This window comes from Pistacia vera, unplaced genomic scaffold (genome assembly GCF_008641045.1).
Source record: "Pistacia vera cultivar Batoury unplaced genomic scaffold, PisVer_v2 Contig706, whole genome shotgun sequence".
In the NCBI taxonomy this organism is placed as follows: Eukaryota; Viridiplantae; Streptophyta; class Magnoliopsida; order Sapindales; family Anacardiaceae; genus Pistacia; species Pistacia vera.
The window spans coordinates 464,410-479,642 of record NW_022196564.1 but is presented as its reverse complement, the minus strand read 5'-3'; the positions used below and the strand labels follow the sequence as shown (position 1 = coordinate 479,642).

At 33.3% G+C, this 15,233-nt stretch overlaps 1 long non-coding RNA gene across 4 annotated transcripts; it reads right to left on the bottom strand.

Moving 5' to 3' along the window:
• Nucleotides 1-10,019: 10,019 nt before the first annotated feature.
• LOC116114308 lies at nt 10,020-14,411 on the bottom strand. Of its 4 annotated transcripts, XR_004125535.1 has the most exons (5): nt 14,151-14,411; nt 12,798-12,894; nt 11,155-11,260; nt 10,835-10,984; nt 10,020-10,756 (listed from the first exon to the last, which is right to left on the bottom strand). It is a non-coding gene; the product is annotated as an uncharacterized LOC116114308 (long non-coding RNA). The 4 variants fall into 4 exon arrangements; XR_004125533.1 differs by having other exon boundaries at nt 10,020-10,984; nt 12,798-12,909; XR_004125532.1 differs by having other exon boundaries at nt 10,020-10,984.
• Between the last annotated feature and the right edge of the window lie 822 nt (nt 14,412-15,233).

Sequence of the window (15,233 nt, the reverse complement as noted above, 5' to 3'; positions counted from 1 at the left end):
ATAAGTTATTCGATTGTGAAATGCAAGCAAATTTTGTTGTCCCTAATTTTCCTTGTAAGAATTCAATCGCTCATGTCTCTCTACCTATATGACTCGCTTTCCTGGGCCAGGCGTTACATAAAGTCATTTTAATTGATGCTTCTCTCTGCAAATTAGGATAACTAGAGAAATCAATAAAGATTTCCATAATCTTCATGCCTCAAACCTATGTTGATTAATATGTGGTGCATATATTATCCATAACAGTTAGGAGTTATATGGGTTCTACTTAAGGTCTAACGTTTAACTCTAGGGATTTAAATTAACTCCTACACACCCATCTTAGGAAACATGAAGTATTGATTCTACTTAAGGTCTAAACGTTAACTCTCTACTAGGACCCTGTTTGAGATCCCTTGGGGGCAATTATGGGGCTGAGTATATGTTGAATCTTCTGGGTCTTCACAACAACTAACAGACCTCAGCTCACATAAGGTTAGTTCTGAGTTTGTTGACACTATTTTTTTTTTCATTGCTATCTTTTTTTTACCTCTCAACATTTATGTAGAAATTTATGATATTTGGTTAACTAAAATTACACCTGCAACACGGTAAAGTTATGATATTGTAAACTTATGTAGAAAATTTACTTAGGTAGGCTGAAATTTGAAGGGATTGAATTTAATGAGTGACAATAGGAAGAGTTGAAACCGCGAGGGACAGCATGCTGACCATGGTGAATAGTAAAGATGATGATTCAATGTATCAGTAAGAACACATCACAAAGTACATAAATTGGGACCAAAATCAGACCTTGATTAAAACCAAGATTATTGCATAGTGAGATGACTATTTTTCCATCAGATTTTAAAATTTATATAGCCTTTTGAATAAGGTTGGTGTTCTACACAAAACCATTTGGCTTAATGAAAGAAGAAATTTAACGATTTTAACTTTAAACTAGGGAATTGAAGTTTAGATTGTTTAATCTGGAGCTATATTGCTTTTCCTACTCCATCATTTGATTTTGGTTTGGTGTCTAGCAGTACGTTTCTGTGACCTTTGAGGAGTAGTCTTTCTTTTTCTATTGCCATTCATAAGTTTTTGTCACATATTGTATACCCAGAATATTATATTTATTGTTGTAATAATTTAGTTTTCTTGCTTGACTTATTGATTTGCATTGAATTGATGGTAGGAAAAAATGATATATTCGTGCATAATGCTTGGAAAGAGCAGCTCACTTACTTGAAGAGCAAAAGCAGTTAAGGCACATAGTCCAACACACAAGAAATAAGATAACATTGTATAGACTATATATAATTATATATAATATAGTATATATATATATATATAATATATATATAATATATATATATATATATATATAATATGTATTTGATGTTAGTGTTTAGATTTTTATATTTGATGAATTTTTTTTGTTGAATGTGATATAACTAGTCATACAAAATGCTTTGCCACTAATTTATTTTCTCAAAAAAAACACATTCTGCAACTAATTTTGTAATAGCACAGTAATTTATCATAATTGGATTCCACATTCAACGTCTAAAATGACTAAATTATATACTAAATTTGGGTCCCAAGATACTGGGCACTAATAAAATAGTCGCGAAAACCTAGTAATTCCACATTCAGCACTCAAAATTATTATATTATTAACTAATTTTGGTTACCAAAAGCATACATTTGTCACTAATAAAATAGTTCCGAAAACCGTTTGGATTCTACCTTCAGGTCTAAAGAGTTACAATTAGCCACTAAATTTGGTCACTAATAGATACATTCGTCGACTACAAAATAGTTACAAAACCTTTTTACGAATTACCTTACACCTTTGGCGTCTAATTTTGTGTGGGATTCGCGCAAATTTTAGACCTAAACTCTAGACACTAAAACTAACATTTTGCAACTAATTGATTAGTCGCTATACAATTTTACCAAATTACCCTTGAACTTTTAGCGTCTAAGTTGGGGGACTAATTTGACCAGCATTTACCGACTATTTTGCTAGTCGCAAAAAAAAAACTTTTTGCGTCTAAACCACAATATAGACGCGCTATGAATCTGCGACCAGCCTACTGCAACTAAGGGGGCGACAACCAAATTTAGACGCTAAAAATGGCTTAGCGTCTTTTAGCGTCTAAATTTGACTTTCTGCGTCTAATTTTGCTAGACGCAGAATGCCAGTTTTCTTGTAGTGAGCTTAAGCTAAACCTCATCAAAATCATGAAAATTTATATTATAATTTTTGAAAAAATAATGAAAACAAAAAAAAGTGAAATAAGAAATTTGTGTAGAACATTTGTGGGGAATTGTAATTGTTGTAAATTCTTTTAATTATATTGGATTTAAGTAGATCGTTAGATTCTCATGGTCTTTTGCTCTCTTTAATTGAAGAAATTTTTCCATGTAAATTTTTTTTTGTGTTTCCTCATGAATTGAATGTTATTTTCAACATAATTTGCTCAAGATTTTGCTTCTACTAGATTTATTCAAGTAGTAAAGTATTGTGTTATTGTATTATTTTATTTCATATATTTGCTTGAGATTTGATGATTTTTTAAAATTTTTCACTAGTTGTTTGACAAACAAAGACAAAGCCACGAAGGCCTCCCCTAGGTAAAAATCCTAGGTCTGCCACTGACTGTACGGGGTAACATAATGATCGAACTATAGACAACATATATGACTAGGTCGTAGTTGTTAATGGAGTATATGCCAACAAGTCCCTTTTTTTCTTTAATTTTTCAGGTAATACATTTTATGTTTGTATTATTTTATTTTAAAAGTTTAAGATTAAATTATAGATTAGAATTTAGGAAGATGAAATTGTCATTGGAACCACAAATTGCATCCATTTTTTATTTATTTGTAATGATATATTGAAGTTAGAGGAAGTAAGAAGAGAGTTTTTAAATTTATTTTGGAGTTGGCCTTGGGACCACATTGTTTTACCCATTCCATATTGCCATTTTTTTGTTTTTTATATGGAGAAGATGAGCTCTTGGGACCACATTGTTTTACTAATTTTTATCTTTGTTATATAAAAGTGTTTGATTCAAATGAATTTTGGAGTTGGCTTTGGGACCACATTGTTTTACCATTATAGCAGAATTTGTGTTTTTTTTATATGGAGAAGATGAGTTCTTGGGACCATATTGTTTTACCCATTTTTATCAATAAAAGTGTTTGATTCAAATGGATTTTGGAGTTGGCCAATGGCAATTTTGTGTTGTTTTTTTATGGAGAAGATAGGTTCTTCATTCCTGGGACCACATTATTTTACCAATTTTTATATTTGTTATAAAAAAGTGTTTGATTCAAATGGGAGTTAATTTTAATTGTTTTAGAAGTGTTATGAAAAAGTGGATTTAATTATATAAGTGTTTGGTTATTTGAATAGATTTTTTACATATATCAATTGAATTTTAGCCAATGTATATAATGTAAGATATATTTTAAAAAAATCTTGCATTAAGATCTATTTCAATTCAATTTCTATTACTTTAATTTAATTTTTGTTAGAGTACTTACAAATTAGTAAAAGAAAGAGATATACTTGTGAGTTGTGATGCGTATGTATTGTTAGAATACTTTAACTTATTAGCTTTATAAATTTTTGTAGTAGTAGTAATTTCACTTATCTTACTAATTATTATTGTATACATAGATTATTGTTATTGTTTGGTTTTACTGAGTCCATAGTTTATTTTGTTGTATTTTTCTCTATCAAGTAATAATTTATTATTGTTTTGAAATAGTATTGAAAGATATTTCAAAAGAAAGTCAACAATGATCTCATCATTTGAATAAGAGGAAAATATTGGTGATTCAAGTAAAAATGTGGATGCTGATTTGCGAGATCTTCCTACGGATCTAGGCTTAAGACCCCAAATTTCAGATTATGATCTTAATATTCAAGATCAAATTCGAAGAATATATTTAGAAAGGGTCCTTGTCAACCTAAGGGCCATGAGTTTCCTTCTAGGTATTTTGGTGGATTTTTAAGACGTTTTGTTGTTTCTTGGTTTAGTGAATCACTACAAGAAAAATGTCTTTCGGCGTCTAGCAAAATTAGACGCAGAAAGTAAAAATTAGATGCGAAAGTTTAGACACTAAATCTCTTTCGCGTCTAATTTTTTTAGTCGCCACATAGTTGCGAAATCGCTGTCGCATAAAGTATCAGCATCTAAATTTTTGGTTAGTCGCGGAAAGTTTTTTTTGGCAACTAGCAAATTAGTCGCTAATTGCTAGTTAAAATAGTCCTCCCGCTTAGACGCTAATTGTTCAAGGGTAATTTGATAAAATTGTATTACGACTAATCAATTAATTGCAAAATATACCTTTTAGTGTCTAATAATTTGTCGCGAATGCCACAAAAATTAGACGCTGAAAGTGTAAGGGTAATTTCGTAAAAGGTTTTCGCAACTATTTTATTAGTTGACGAATGTATCTTTTGGTGACCAAAATTTGGTGGTTAATTCTAATACTTTTAGACGCTGAATGTGGAATCCAAAAGGTTTTCGCGACTATTTTATTAGTGGCTGAATGAATTGTTTTAAAAACCGGATCGGCGGGCAACCCGCTCTGCTGGTCGGGTCACGGTTCAATCGGTCCAACCGGTTGGACCGTCGGTTGGACCGGTGACGTCATCACACATCATGATGACATCAGCATATTTTTTAAAATATATATATATATTTTTTTTAGATTTCTATTTTTTAATAAGACAATAACAACTTAATTACTGTCCAATCCAATATAATTCAAAGTTCAAATTCAACAACAATCCTAGCATAATTTAAGTATTTAACAACAATTCAAAGTCTAAATCCAAACATGATGTTGTATTTACATATTAAATGTCAAAATACATACTAATTAATAACAAAAGTTGAGGCAAATGGTTTTTTCTTTGACCGTCTCCATGTTGATTGAGCTTCACACACTAGCATCAAAATCATCACATCACCTCATCATAACCATCACCACCATCTACGCAAATTTAAGTGAAAAATAGAATCATAAGTTAAAAACTTGTAATTAATTTAAATAGATACTAAGTTTCTTAATAATTGAAACCAAACCTTCTGAACCATCTGTTGAATCATAAAAAGAAAGGTGATTAGCAACTCCAGTAGGAATAGATCCTTCTCCATATAACATTTGTTCCAACTCTTCATAATTAATTCACTGACCTCCTCCTCTTCATCGTCAACTATCCAACCTTCAGTTTTGTCAATACTTCCATAATCAATAGGATCCAAACTTATTCTCTTGTAACACCTTCCTAAAATACCATAAAAAATATTAAAAGCATGACAACTAAAAATATCAAGGAAATAATAGATATAACAATAGAGTGATGCATAATGAGTAATTGACAATGTTTTATACCTGTTTTGCAAACGCAAGTTATAGTAATGAAAACAAGATCATTCAACCTTTATGCTCCAAGCTATTCCTCTTTTTAGTATGATGCGCTCAAAAACATCCCAATTTCGTTCACATCCAGAAGAGCTTGAAGTTTGACTAAATTTTTATTGCAAACTTTTGCAAATTGGAGTACTATACCCAAATTCTCCACCATTCATCTAATTGAAAATTAAACATAATAAATAAATTAAACTTAAAAACAAAGAACTTACAATTTTATAACTATTACATACCAGGACGTGTGGTTTTGCGGTTTCAAGAGCAAGCCCGCGGAAAAGCTTCCTCCCGATTTGAATATAACTCACTCTCTTCCATTACCTTGTCTTGCTCAATTGAAAGCACTTGCTTTACTGTCAATAGTATCAAGGAAACCACTCATGACTTCTGGCTTGAGGCAAAAAGATTCTTCGTCATATTTAAAGGCAGGATTCAAATAATAAGCCGCAGCATGGATATCACGACGCAATGTCCTATCCCAACGTAGCTTAATGATTCGTGTATAAGGCTTGTAGAATTTCTTTTTATTCTTAAACAACTTCTTAATTGCATTTTCTCTGCTTGTACATGCCATCATTCACATATCCTATTGCTGGCTTCTCATCTGAGTCAACAATCCTCAACAAGCGTATCAAGGACTCACAACTTATATCTTACCCATATCACCCAAAAATCGTTATCCAAAATTATGTCATAACATGTTTGCCTTTATTACTTTTTGCATATTGAGAATCGACAATGACCTATCTGTCACCATGGCTTGCAAGTCATGTTTGTGCTCATGAATGCTCTCATTGCAATGAAAGTTGTAGCAAAACGGTTGCACCCAGACGAACAATTCTTTCCAACCCTATTCAGTGATAATAATAGATGTTAGTCATATAAAAATGCATATTATGTTATGACTTACAAGAACAGCTAAAAGTATATTACCTGTCTCTTCCTCAACCAGCTATCAAAAATGTATGATTATATAAACTTCGTCACCTCAGAAGCACGTCTCGCAAGATAGACTATGTGATCCATCCCAGCTTGTCTTTTAACACCAAATTTATGCTATGTGCTGCACAGGGTGACCAAGTAATACTTGGATATTTCTCAGACAATATTCTTCCAGCAGCTTTATAATTGGATCCATTGTCTGAGACAAAATGGACAATACTTTGGTCCAATCCATAAACACCATTCTCAAACATCTTCAACAATGCCCAGCATCCTTCACACATCTGAACATCAACTGATTCACAAACAAACTCCCTTAGGACAATACCCCATAAATGATCATGACCTATGTGATTATCAGTCCAACCATCAGCCATTAAGGTCACCCAACATTTTCCCAAATCTTTCTATAACTATCAACAAGAAGCTGCACTTCCTTCTTAAATCTCTTACAATTGACACGCAAAGCATATAATTTGGTGTTTATACCCAGGCCCAATTGCGGCTATAGCATCCACCAAAGGCTGAAGATAAATTGAATTTACACCATTAATTGGGATGCAAGCATCATAAAAGAATCTTCCAAAAGCCATGTCTGCTCTCCATGTCGCATCTTTTCCAACTAAACAACTCCTAATTGATGGTTAGATCCACAATTGTCCTTGGACAAAAATATGACCAACCCCATAGATTTGTTTCTCTTTGATTGTCTAGCATTGTACTTGTTTTTGACTCAAACCTACCTTCATTTATGTGAATTCCGATGGACGAACCCTTCACTATCTTCATTTACATATCTCCCTCAAATACATGTACGGGAGCACCGAAGGGAGTATTATATTTACTAGAATCAGTCTTCTCTTTATTCTTTATCTCAATGTCTTTTAGTGATTCTCTCATGGATATGAACATCAAAAGGAACTTTTTTACAAGCACCAACATCCCCCTTTGTCCCTAGATGTTGTTTCATTCTAAAAATACCTCCTCCTCTAGTTCTTTCCCACAGTGAAGACTGTTAATGTCTTCCTTCCATTTGGATCTACGCCCTCAATAACATGTGCCCATGTTATATCAGTCCTACCTCTACTAGATTGTGAAGAAGACCCAGAGCTAGATGTTGCCATTGTCTATTTTTAATCTTTATCACCTATCGGCTATCACACAAGAAATAACAATTATCACTCAACCAATTGTAAGTTCACCGCTGTGTACTCAAGATAATGCAAAAAACTAAAGCCATTTATTCTTGTTCAAAAAGAAAAGAAGAAAAGAATGTGTTTTATATTGTAAGGGTTATAGAAGTGAAGAGGGTGAGTTGATAATAGTTTGATGACTAAATTTATTTTACAATTTAGTGAATTTAGTTGGATTAATATTGAATAGCAAAGTAAGTTCTTCGAGCCCAAGACTGTGGCATACAAAAGGTTATCAAGCGGCAGTACCCACTTTCTTATATGCTAACTTATATCAAAACTAATAATATAATATTATTATAAATGTGTGTATTCCTCCATTAATTGAAACAAATAAAAAGAAACTGCAAAAAAGAAAACTCAAGTGCAAAGGGTTGAGATATATAACACACACAATCTGTACATTATGAGTCTGTTAGCCTAATTTAAACGCATACTGAACAGAATTTTGCTCGTCTATAGAGTTGAACGACATATTTAGAAATTTCATGCTATATTAATATATCCTTTCCATTAACAAAATAGGAAATTCATGGCTGAATCGGTCAAAGGCTTGAAGCATTAATGATCTTCCAAACATATAAAACCAGAGCCATCCAGTGAAAATTTTACCTGACCAGGGCTAACAGCTTCATTTAGCATGCACGTAGTGACATACCAAAATTAGTGTTGCTGCCTCATTTTTCTTAGTTTTAAATTACTCATGCTATCCTCATGTCAAATTATGAATAAATGGATTAACACTACAATTAAGGTTAGCTGAATTTCAATTAAAAACACTTTTTGATACACATCTAACAAGAGCAATCAAGAAATCAGACAATTTGTCAACTCAAAAAGCCATGACAATTTGTCACTCAACCATAATGCATTTGATATCACCCCAATGCGAAATTTTATAAGCGGCAGCAGTTAGATAAGTAAAAGTAATCACAATTCACAAGCTTACAAGATATCTTAGAAGTCTCAACCTCAATTTTCATTGTTAGACTCGCCTTCAATTAGTAGCACCCCATACTTATCCTTTTCTATATCCAATCACTATATGCCACCGCAGCAAATCTAGAACCTACCAAATTGTCCTAAACTCAACAAAAGGTAACCATACCGCATTGGCAGTGTACCAAAGCAAGGAACATGGCAGTTAGATTCAACATCAATTAGAATTTATGGTAGAATATAGAGCATTCATAGTAGACCCGCTTGCAAATTAAAACAACATTCTCCCTTAATGTATACAACATAACCAAATACTCTAGCTATAAAGACACCTAAAACTGTGTCATGGAGATACCAGGAGAGTGCTCAACAATCATCACTATAATAGCATAATCATAGAAAAATAGCAAATGTTTGGGAGTGAATGCGGCTTTCTAATCTAGCTATCTATTAACATAATAAACCATTTATAAGAAGATCCATGGTTTATCACTTGATGTTCACCCGACCTAATCATTCAAATTCTCTTAAACTAAAAAAAATGCACTAACGCCACTGATTATACAACTTAACCATTAACTTCAAATCTAGGATTAACATTTATGGCGAGTAAAGCTGTCTAAGATATATGCACATGAAATATGAACTAAAAATTCAACTTCCGACGAGGAATGGCGTTACCTGGATCGATAAATGGAGCTGTCGTCGTCGATTTCCAGCTAGGGAGGAAGATGTCGTCGATTTCCGGCGAGGGAGGAAGACGTCGTCGTTGATTTCCGATGAGTTCAGATGCGATTTCGGTGGGATTTCAGAGAGAACAGAAGACAGCCGAAACCGTGAGAGTTTTGTGAGAAAAATAGAAAGAGAAGAAGATGAGAAGGGGCTACGCTGCGCGACAGAGAAGAAGAGAAGAAAGGCTGTGACGAATCGACGATGCGTGACAAAGAACTGAGAAGAAGAGAAGAATCGGTTGCGTGAGAGATCAGAGAAGACGATGGGCGCGTATTAGGGATTAAAGTGTGGACCGGTTTTTTTGCCGGTCCAGGTTCACTTATATTATCCGGTTTTCAACCGGTTTAAAACGGTTTAATTCTTATTAACGGTTTTGAGTGTAAACTGAACCGAACACGTGACCGGTTCACGGTCCAACCTGTTGGACCGGCTGGTCTGGTCCGGCTTTTAAAACATGGGCTGAATGTATCTTTTGGTGACCAAAATTTGGTGGTTAATTCTAATAATTTTAGACGCTAAATGTGAAATCCAAATGGTTTTCGCGACTATTTTATTAGTGAACGAATGTATCTTTTGATGACCAAAATTTGATGGTTAATTCTTATAATTTTAGATGCTGAATATGGAATCCAATTATGATAGATTACTGTCTGCAACTAAAAAATTAGTTATAGAATGTGTTTTTTTTTTTTTTTTTGAGAAAATAATTAGTGGCAAAAGCATTTTACATTAACCTAGTTTATACATTCAACATCAACAAAATAATCCATCACAATATAAAAATATGAACACTAACATCAAATATCTTATTTTCATACATATATATATTTATATATATAGTCCATACATGTATTTTTATGCATTAGGAGCAATAAAAATCCAGAATGCACAATCAAGTGTGCATAACCCAAAAAAAAGTATGCACCCACATTTTCATCAATAGCTATCTATATGTGCATAACTAACAAAAAAATGTCCACCCCATGTACACCATCTAACAAATATATGCAAACAATCCTAAAAAGATGGTCCTACCCCCATGTCAAAATATATACCGCCCATACAACAAAAAACTAACCATCAATATCTAGAGCATCTCAAGTGTCACCAGTTGAGGTTTTTGAAATAGCTGTAGCTGATGAGGATGAGTCTTCAGCAGTTGGAGATGGCGATGGCTGTTGAGTTGGAGCTTATCAGATTGTTGTAGTTCAAGGGCTATAGTTAACTGCTTCATCATCTCCAACAGGACAAATTGTTGTTGTTCAAGGGTTTTATTTTCTGTTTTGTTGATCAACTAAGATGAGCTGCTCCTCCAACTGTTTAATTTTATTTTCTTGTTGTTGTACTATGCACCTTAACTCTGCTTCTGCTGTAGTATCATGATGCTCAGTGTGTGAAAATGCAAAATTTTGATTAAATCCGGAAGCTTTACCCAGAACTTCCTCACATATTTCTGCTTCTGTTTTTTCACTTTCCCCTGCTTGTGTTTCATCTTGTAGCTCTATCATTTTTTCCTACCATCAACTCAATGCATAATCAATAAGTCATGAAATAATTATACAGGACCGATAATTGAAAGATGATCAACTTACATATAGCTCTCTTGCTTGATCATCCCACCCTTTCTCAGTGCTCCAACGAGTGTCATGAAATAATTGTATAGGACCGACAGATTCCCCAAGTTGGTTTGCCTAAACAGTTCATATGGTCATTGACATAACAGTTCTTTGCCACAATATTGGCTACAAAATCAAAATAATGCATCATTAGTAAATATTATGTTATCACAAGGATTGTTTACATGTTGGTAAAGTAAATTGGATTCTTAAATTTTAAACAAACATTGGAAACAATATCTAAAATCCAAGTATATATTTCAGTATGCTTATGTTAACCAATATCATAACTTTACCAGTGTTTGCAGCAATTTCAGGAGTCAGTTCAACACTCTGATTCTTATGAACAACCTTTGCACATCTAGTTAGGGTCCTTCTTGTACCAGAAGCCATCTTCGAAATCTGCAAACATCAACATAAGAGAAAAGATACTGAATTGTGTGGCCAATGTGCAAAGCCAAATTGGTTTTTTTCATTCTTTCATTGCTTTATGAGAGTTTGTTGTTAGTAGCTGTTGATTCAGTTTCATTTTCAGTTTTTAACTTTTAGAACTGAATCTGTAAAGTCTCTTGATAAATAAGCCTGATAATATACATCGCTTAAATAAATTGACACGGTACCTTTTGACAGCTTATCAACTCGAATTTCAATTAAGAACACAGTTACATAAACAGAAACCATCAAAGAGAATTAAAACCCCATCAAACAGAAAAATTTCAGCGTTCTAACAAGGAAAAGACTAAAGACCCTGGGATTAAAACCCTTAAACCAGATTGGAAGCACAGCCATTAAGCAACTTCCCTAAATTATTGGCCCCTAATATCCTTGTTTTCACATCATTATTAAATGTTTCATTGTCATCATTAACACTATTTATTTTCAAAAGCCTAAATAATTTATTAGGAATATTATATTAAATCCAGCATCTTCAGTAACTATAATCCTATTTCCTCTCACTCTATGCTTCACATTCAATATAATAATGTACACTAATACATTTGAGTCTTTGTTTTTAAAGGTTTATGGCATGACAGATTGAATCATGAAACAACTGCAACTATACTCACAGCAGTTCAAATACAAGTAATTTAACAGTCTTCAGCTACAAACTGATCAAATGTGTACATTTATGGATCAATCTTGAGCTACAAACTTTCTCTACAGTCTAACTTCCACTTATATATATATATATATATCCTGTACAAGGAATGGTATATTTAATTAGGTTTTTCACGGTCATGATCAGTGAATTTCCGACACAAACTTTTACATCAATTATTGTTAGCCTCGACATAGGATTTCAATTTACCAACACACATATCTGTGTCAAGGCAGCCTGTAATGTCTTAACATCACTTTAATCACATCATTAAGTGTTGTATTACTTCATTTAATTAACAAAGCTTAGATATAGTTGAAAACAGTGACATTCCTTGAGCAGTTGAAAGTCTTTAGAATATATAGTAGTGGATCTTGATGTGCAATCAATTTGTCCATGATCAAAACAATGGATTACAAAAATGGAACAGAGGCAAAACAGTGCTGTTTGGGAAAAGCAATAATAGTGGGAGCATTCTCGGCTAGATTACACTATTAAGTCTGGTTTCAGACTAGTTCTTCTCATTTGGTTGAACACACCAAATGCTTCACCAACTTTCCCAACATTCACAAACCCACCAATAATTATTGCCCATGATCAAATATGAGGTTCCCTCCTCCACTATAAGATGCTTCTTTGAAGCTAAATTTACAAAATGTATGTTTAACTTAGGCAAAATTTGACAAACAAAATCAATTGACAAGTATATATAAATATACATAGAGGTTATGACAGAAGGGATCAAATCATGTTCAACTCTTGTTGGAAATGGAACCAAAGGCTCTGACTACCAAGGGGGAGACAAGGGAAACAGGCATCTTAATTTTTAAATTGAATTACCTTGAACAAATTGTCTGAGAAAAAAGATCACCACCAACTAGCAATCTTGATCCTCCTGTTTTTAGACTGAGTGCTCGTATGGAGCTACCCTCACTATCTGCAACATAAATTTCTGTGAAATCTACAAATAAGCATGCATTTGAAACTTCAGATTTGATGACAGAAACATTTAGACTACTATAAAATGTTGAGAATATGAAATATGTCTAAATATCCCAGCATATTACCATCACTTTATACAATTCTGGACGGTTGTGCAAATGATGTGGTTGTAGAGGTACTTCAACAAAAAATCAATACATCGATGCCAAACTTCCAGGAGAATCATATCAGTGGAAAACATAAATATAAATGAATAAAAAATTGAAATTAAGACAAATAATGCTCGGGTATAACACATATATATTTGATGAGTGCAAAAAAATAGATAGACATAACTATTGGATCTTTTCAGGAGCTATAAACATTTAACAGGGTAGTCACCATCCGAGCTGAGGTTTTGTCCTTTCTCAATACAAGCTCATCCAAGTTCAGCTTGGACTTCAAACTGATCAAACTTTTCTTTATCAACTTTAAATTTTTTTCTTTCTTATCAACTTAAAGGTTCCAATTTGGAGCACAAATATCCATAAAGATTTTATATGTGAAGTATGAAGATGCAAAAGAAAAAAGAATCATCTGATCACTTTACTGATTATTATAATTCTTTGAATTACCTTGATCCATTCAAGTTCCTTTCATAACCACCATTGTTATCTTTTTCATGGATAAACGAAAACCCATCTCACACTGCCAAATCATTTCGCCTTTTTCCATCCTTAAGCTCCATTTCCTTGGCTTAAAATTTTCTTTCATAATTTCGGTGCTTTTTAAAATTATTATTAGAAAGAAAGTCAGAAATAGTTAACAGCCCTCAATCCCCTTGCTGAATATGGTTTCACAAGGTTAACAAGTACAATTTCAAGGCTAAACACTTAGGTTGTGAACACTAAAAGTTGGATTTATTTATTGGCTTCGTTAGGAAATCAGTTGAGCTACTCTCGTGAGTAGGCCCCTGATACAAGGATGTTGGATTGTCCCTTCATTATGTTTGCCAAAATCAAACTGACTTTTAGCAGCCACTACAGGAAACCCAGAGCATTTTTCAGGGAGGCGATAACATTCTTTCCATTTATCGGTAACAGGAGATTGATAAACAGTAATGTAATAAAAATCAAGAAACAAGACATAACAATATTGATTTACAAAAGAGAAGTGGCTTATTCCTACACGATGAAGCAAAAATCAGTAACAAAACATAACAATATTAACCAGACGACGTCAAATTGAAAAAGACAATAAACGAATCCTTACCTAAATCGAAGAGCGTGTTATGGGTTTGAGTTTAGATGGTGTCGCCGTCGTTGTGGCGCGGCGGAGCTGGGTTTCTAGCCGTGAAACAAAGTTCCTGGAGAGTGGAAAGTGTGATAGATTGTTTGGGTATGGAGTCTTTAGGCGCTCGTGTGGGTGGTAAGTGAGAGAGAGAGATCTAATCAGTGGAGAGGTGTTGCAGTGGCAACTGGAGAAGTCTTGACTTCAAGGGAAAAATGTAGAAGAAGATGCGAACGGCGTGGAGAAGTGGAGACTGTTTTGTGTTTTAAAATTAGTTTGGGGATTTTGTAAAACTGGGTTTACTATCTTTTTAATTTTGTTTAATTTTAAGTTTCAAACATTTTTGTGCAAAATTGTTAACTTTTTTTTTTTTTTTTTACCCTAAAACCAGGATTGGGGTTTTGTTTTTCTTTAATTGTAAGGATTTAGGGACTTTTCAATTTGTTTACTTTTTAAATTTTAAGGAAAATTTGTTTATTTGTTTATTTTTATTTTTTTTAAATTGGAAATTAGGTTTTTGTATTTTTGTGGATCACAATCGAATGGTTTCCCAGATAAACAAAAAACTGGTTCGGTTCCCGATTAGGTTCGGTTTCTACATTTTTCTAAACACCCCTACATTTAGGTGTTCGGTATACGCCTTGCCAAAACTCACCGAAGTTAACAATCTCCATCGAGATAGGCACAAAATAAGTGCCAGAGTTAGTAAGCGAGTTATTGTCTACTGAACGAGAGTGGTAGAAACTAGAATTGTTGTTCCAGTGGCGGAAGGAGGTCGACTATGAGGGTTTATACAAATGAGTGAAATAGCGGTTAAGCAAAAGTTTTAGGGAAAAAATGGTCATGTCAGATGAAAGAGAAGACAAAAATAAAATTAAACATCATTCATTTATTGGTAACAATAAACGAATTTAAAGCACTTATTACAATTATAATAGTCATTGTAATATCAGATGAAAGAGAAGACAAAAATAAAATCACCCATTACGAAGTTAAAGCCACCATTTAGGAACGTCACTAACAACATATGCTTAAACAAATTAAAGCAAATGTTGTGAAGATACG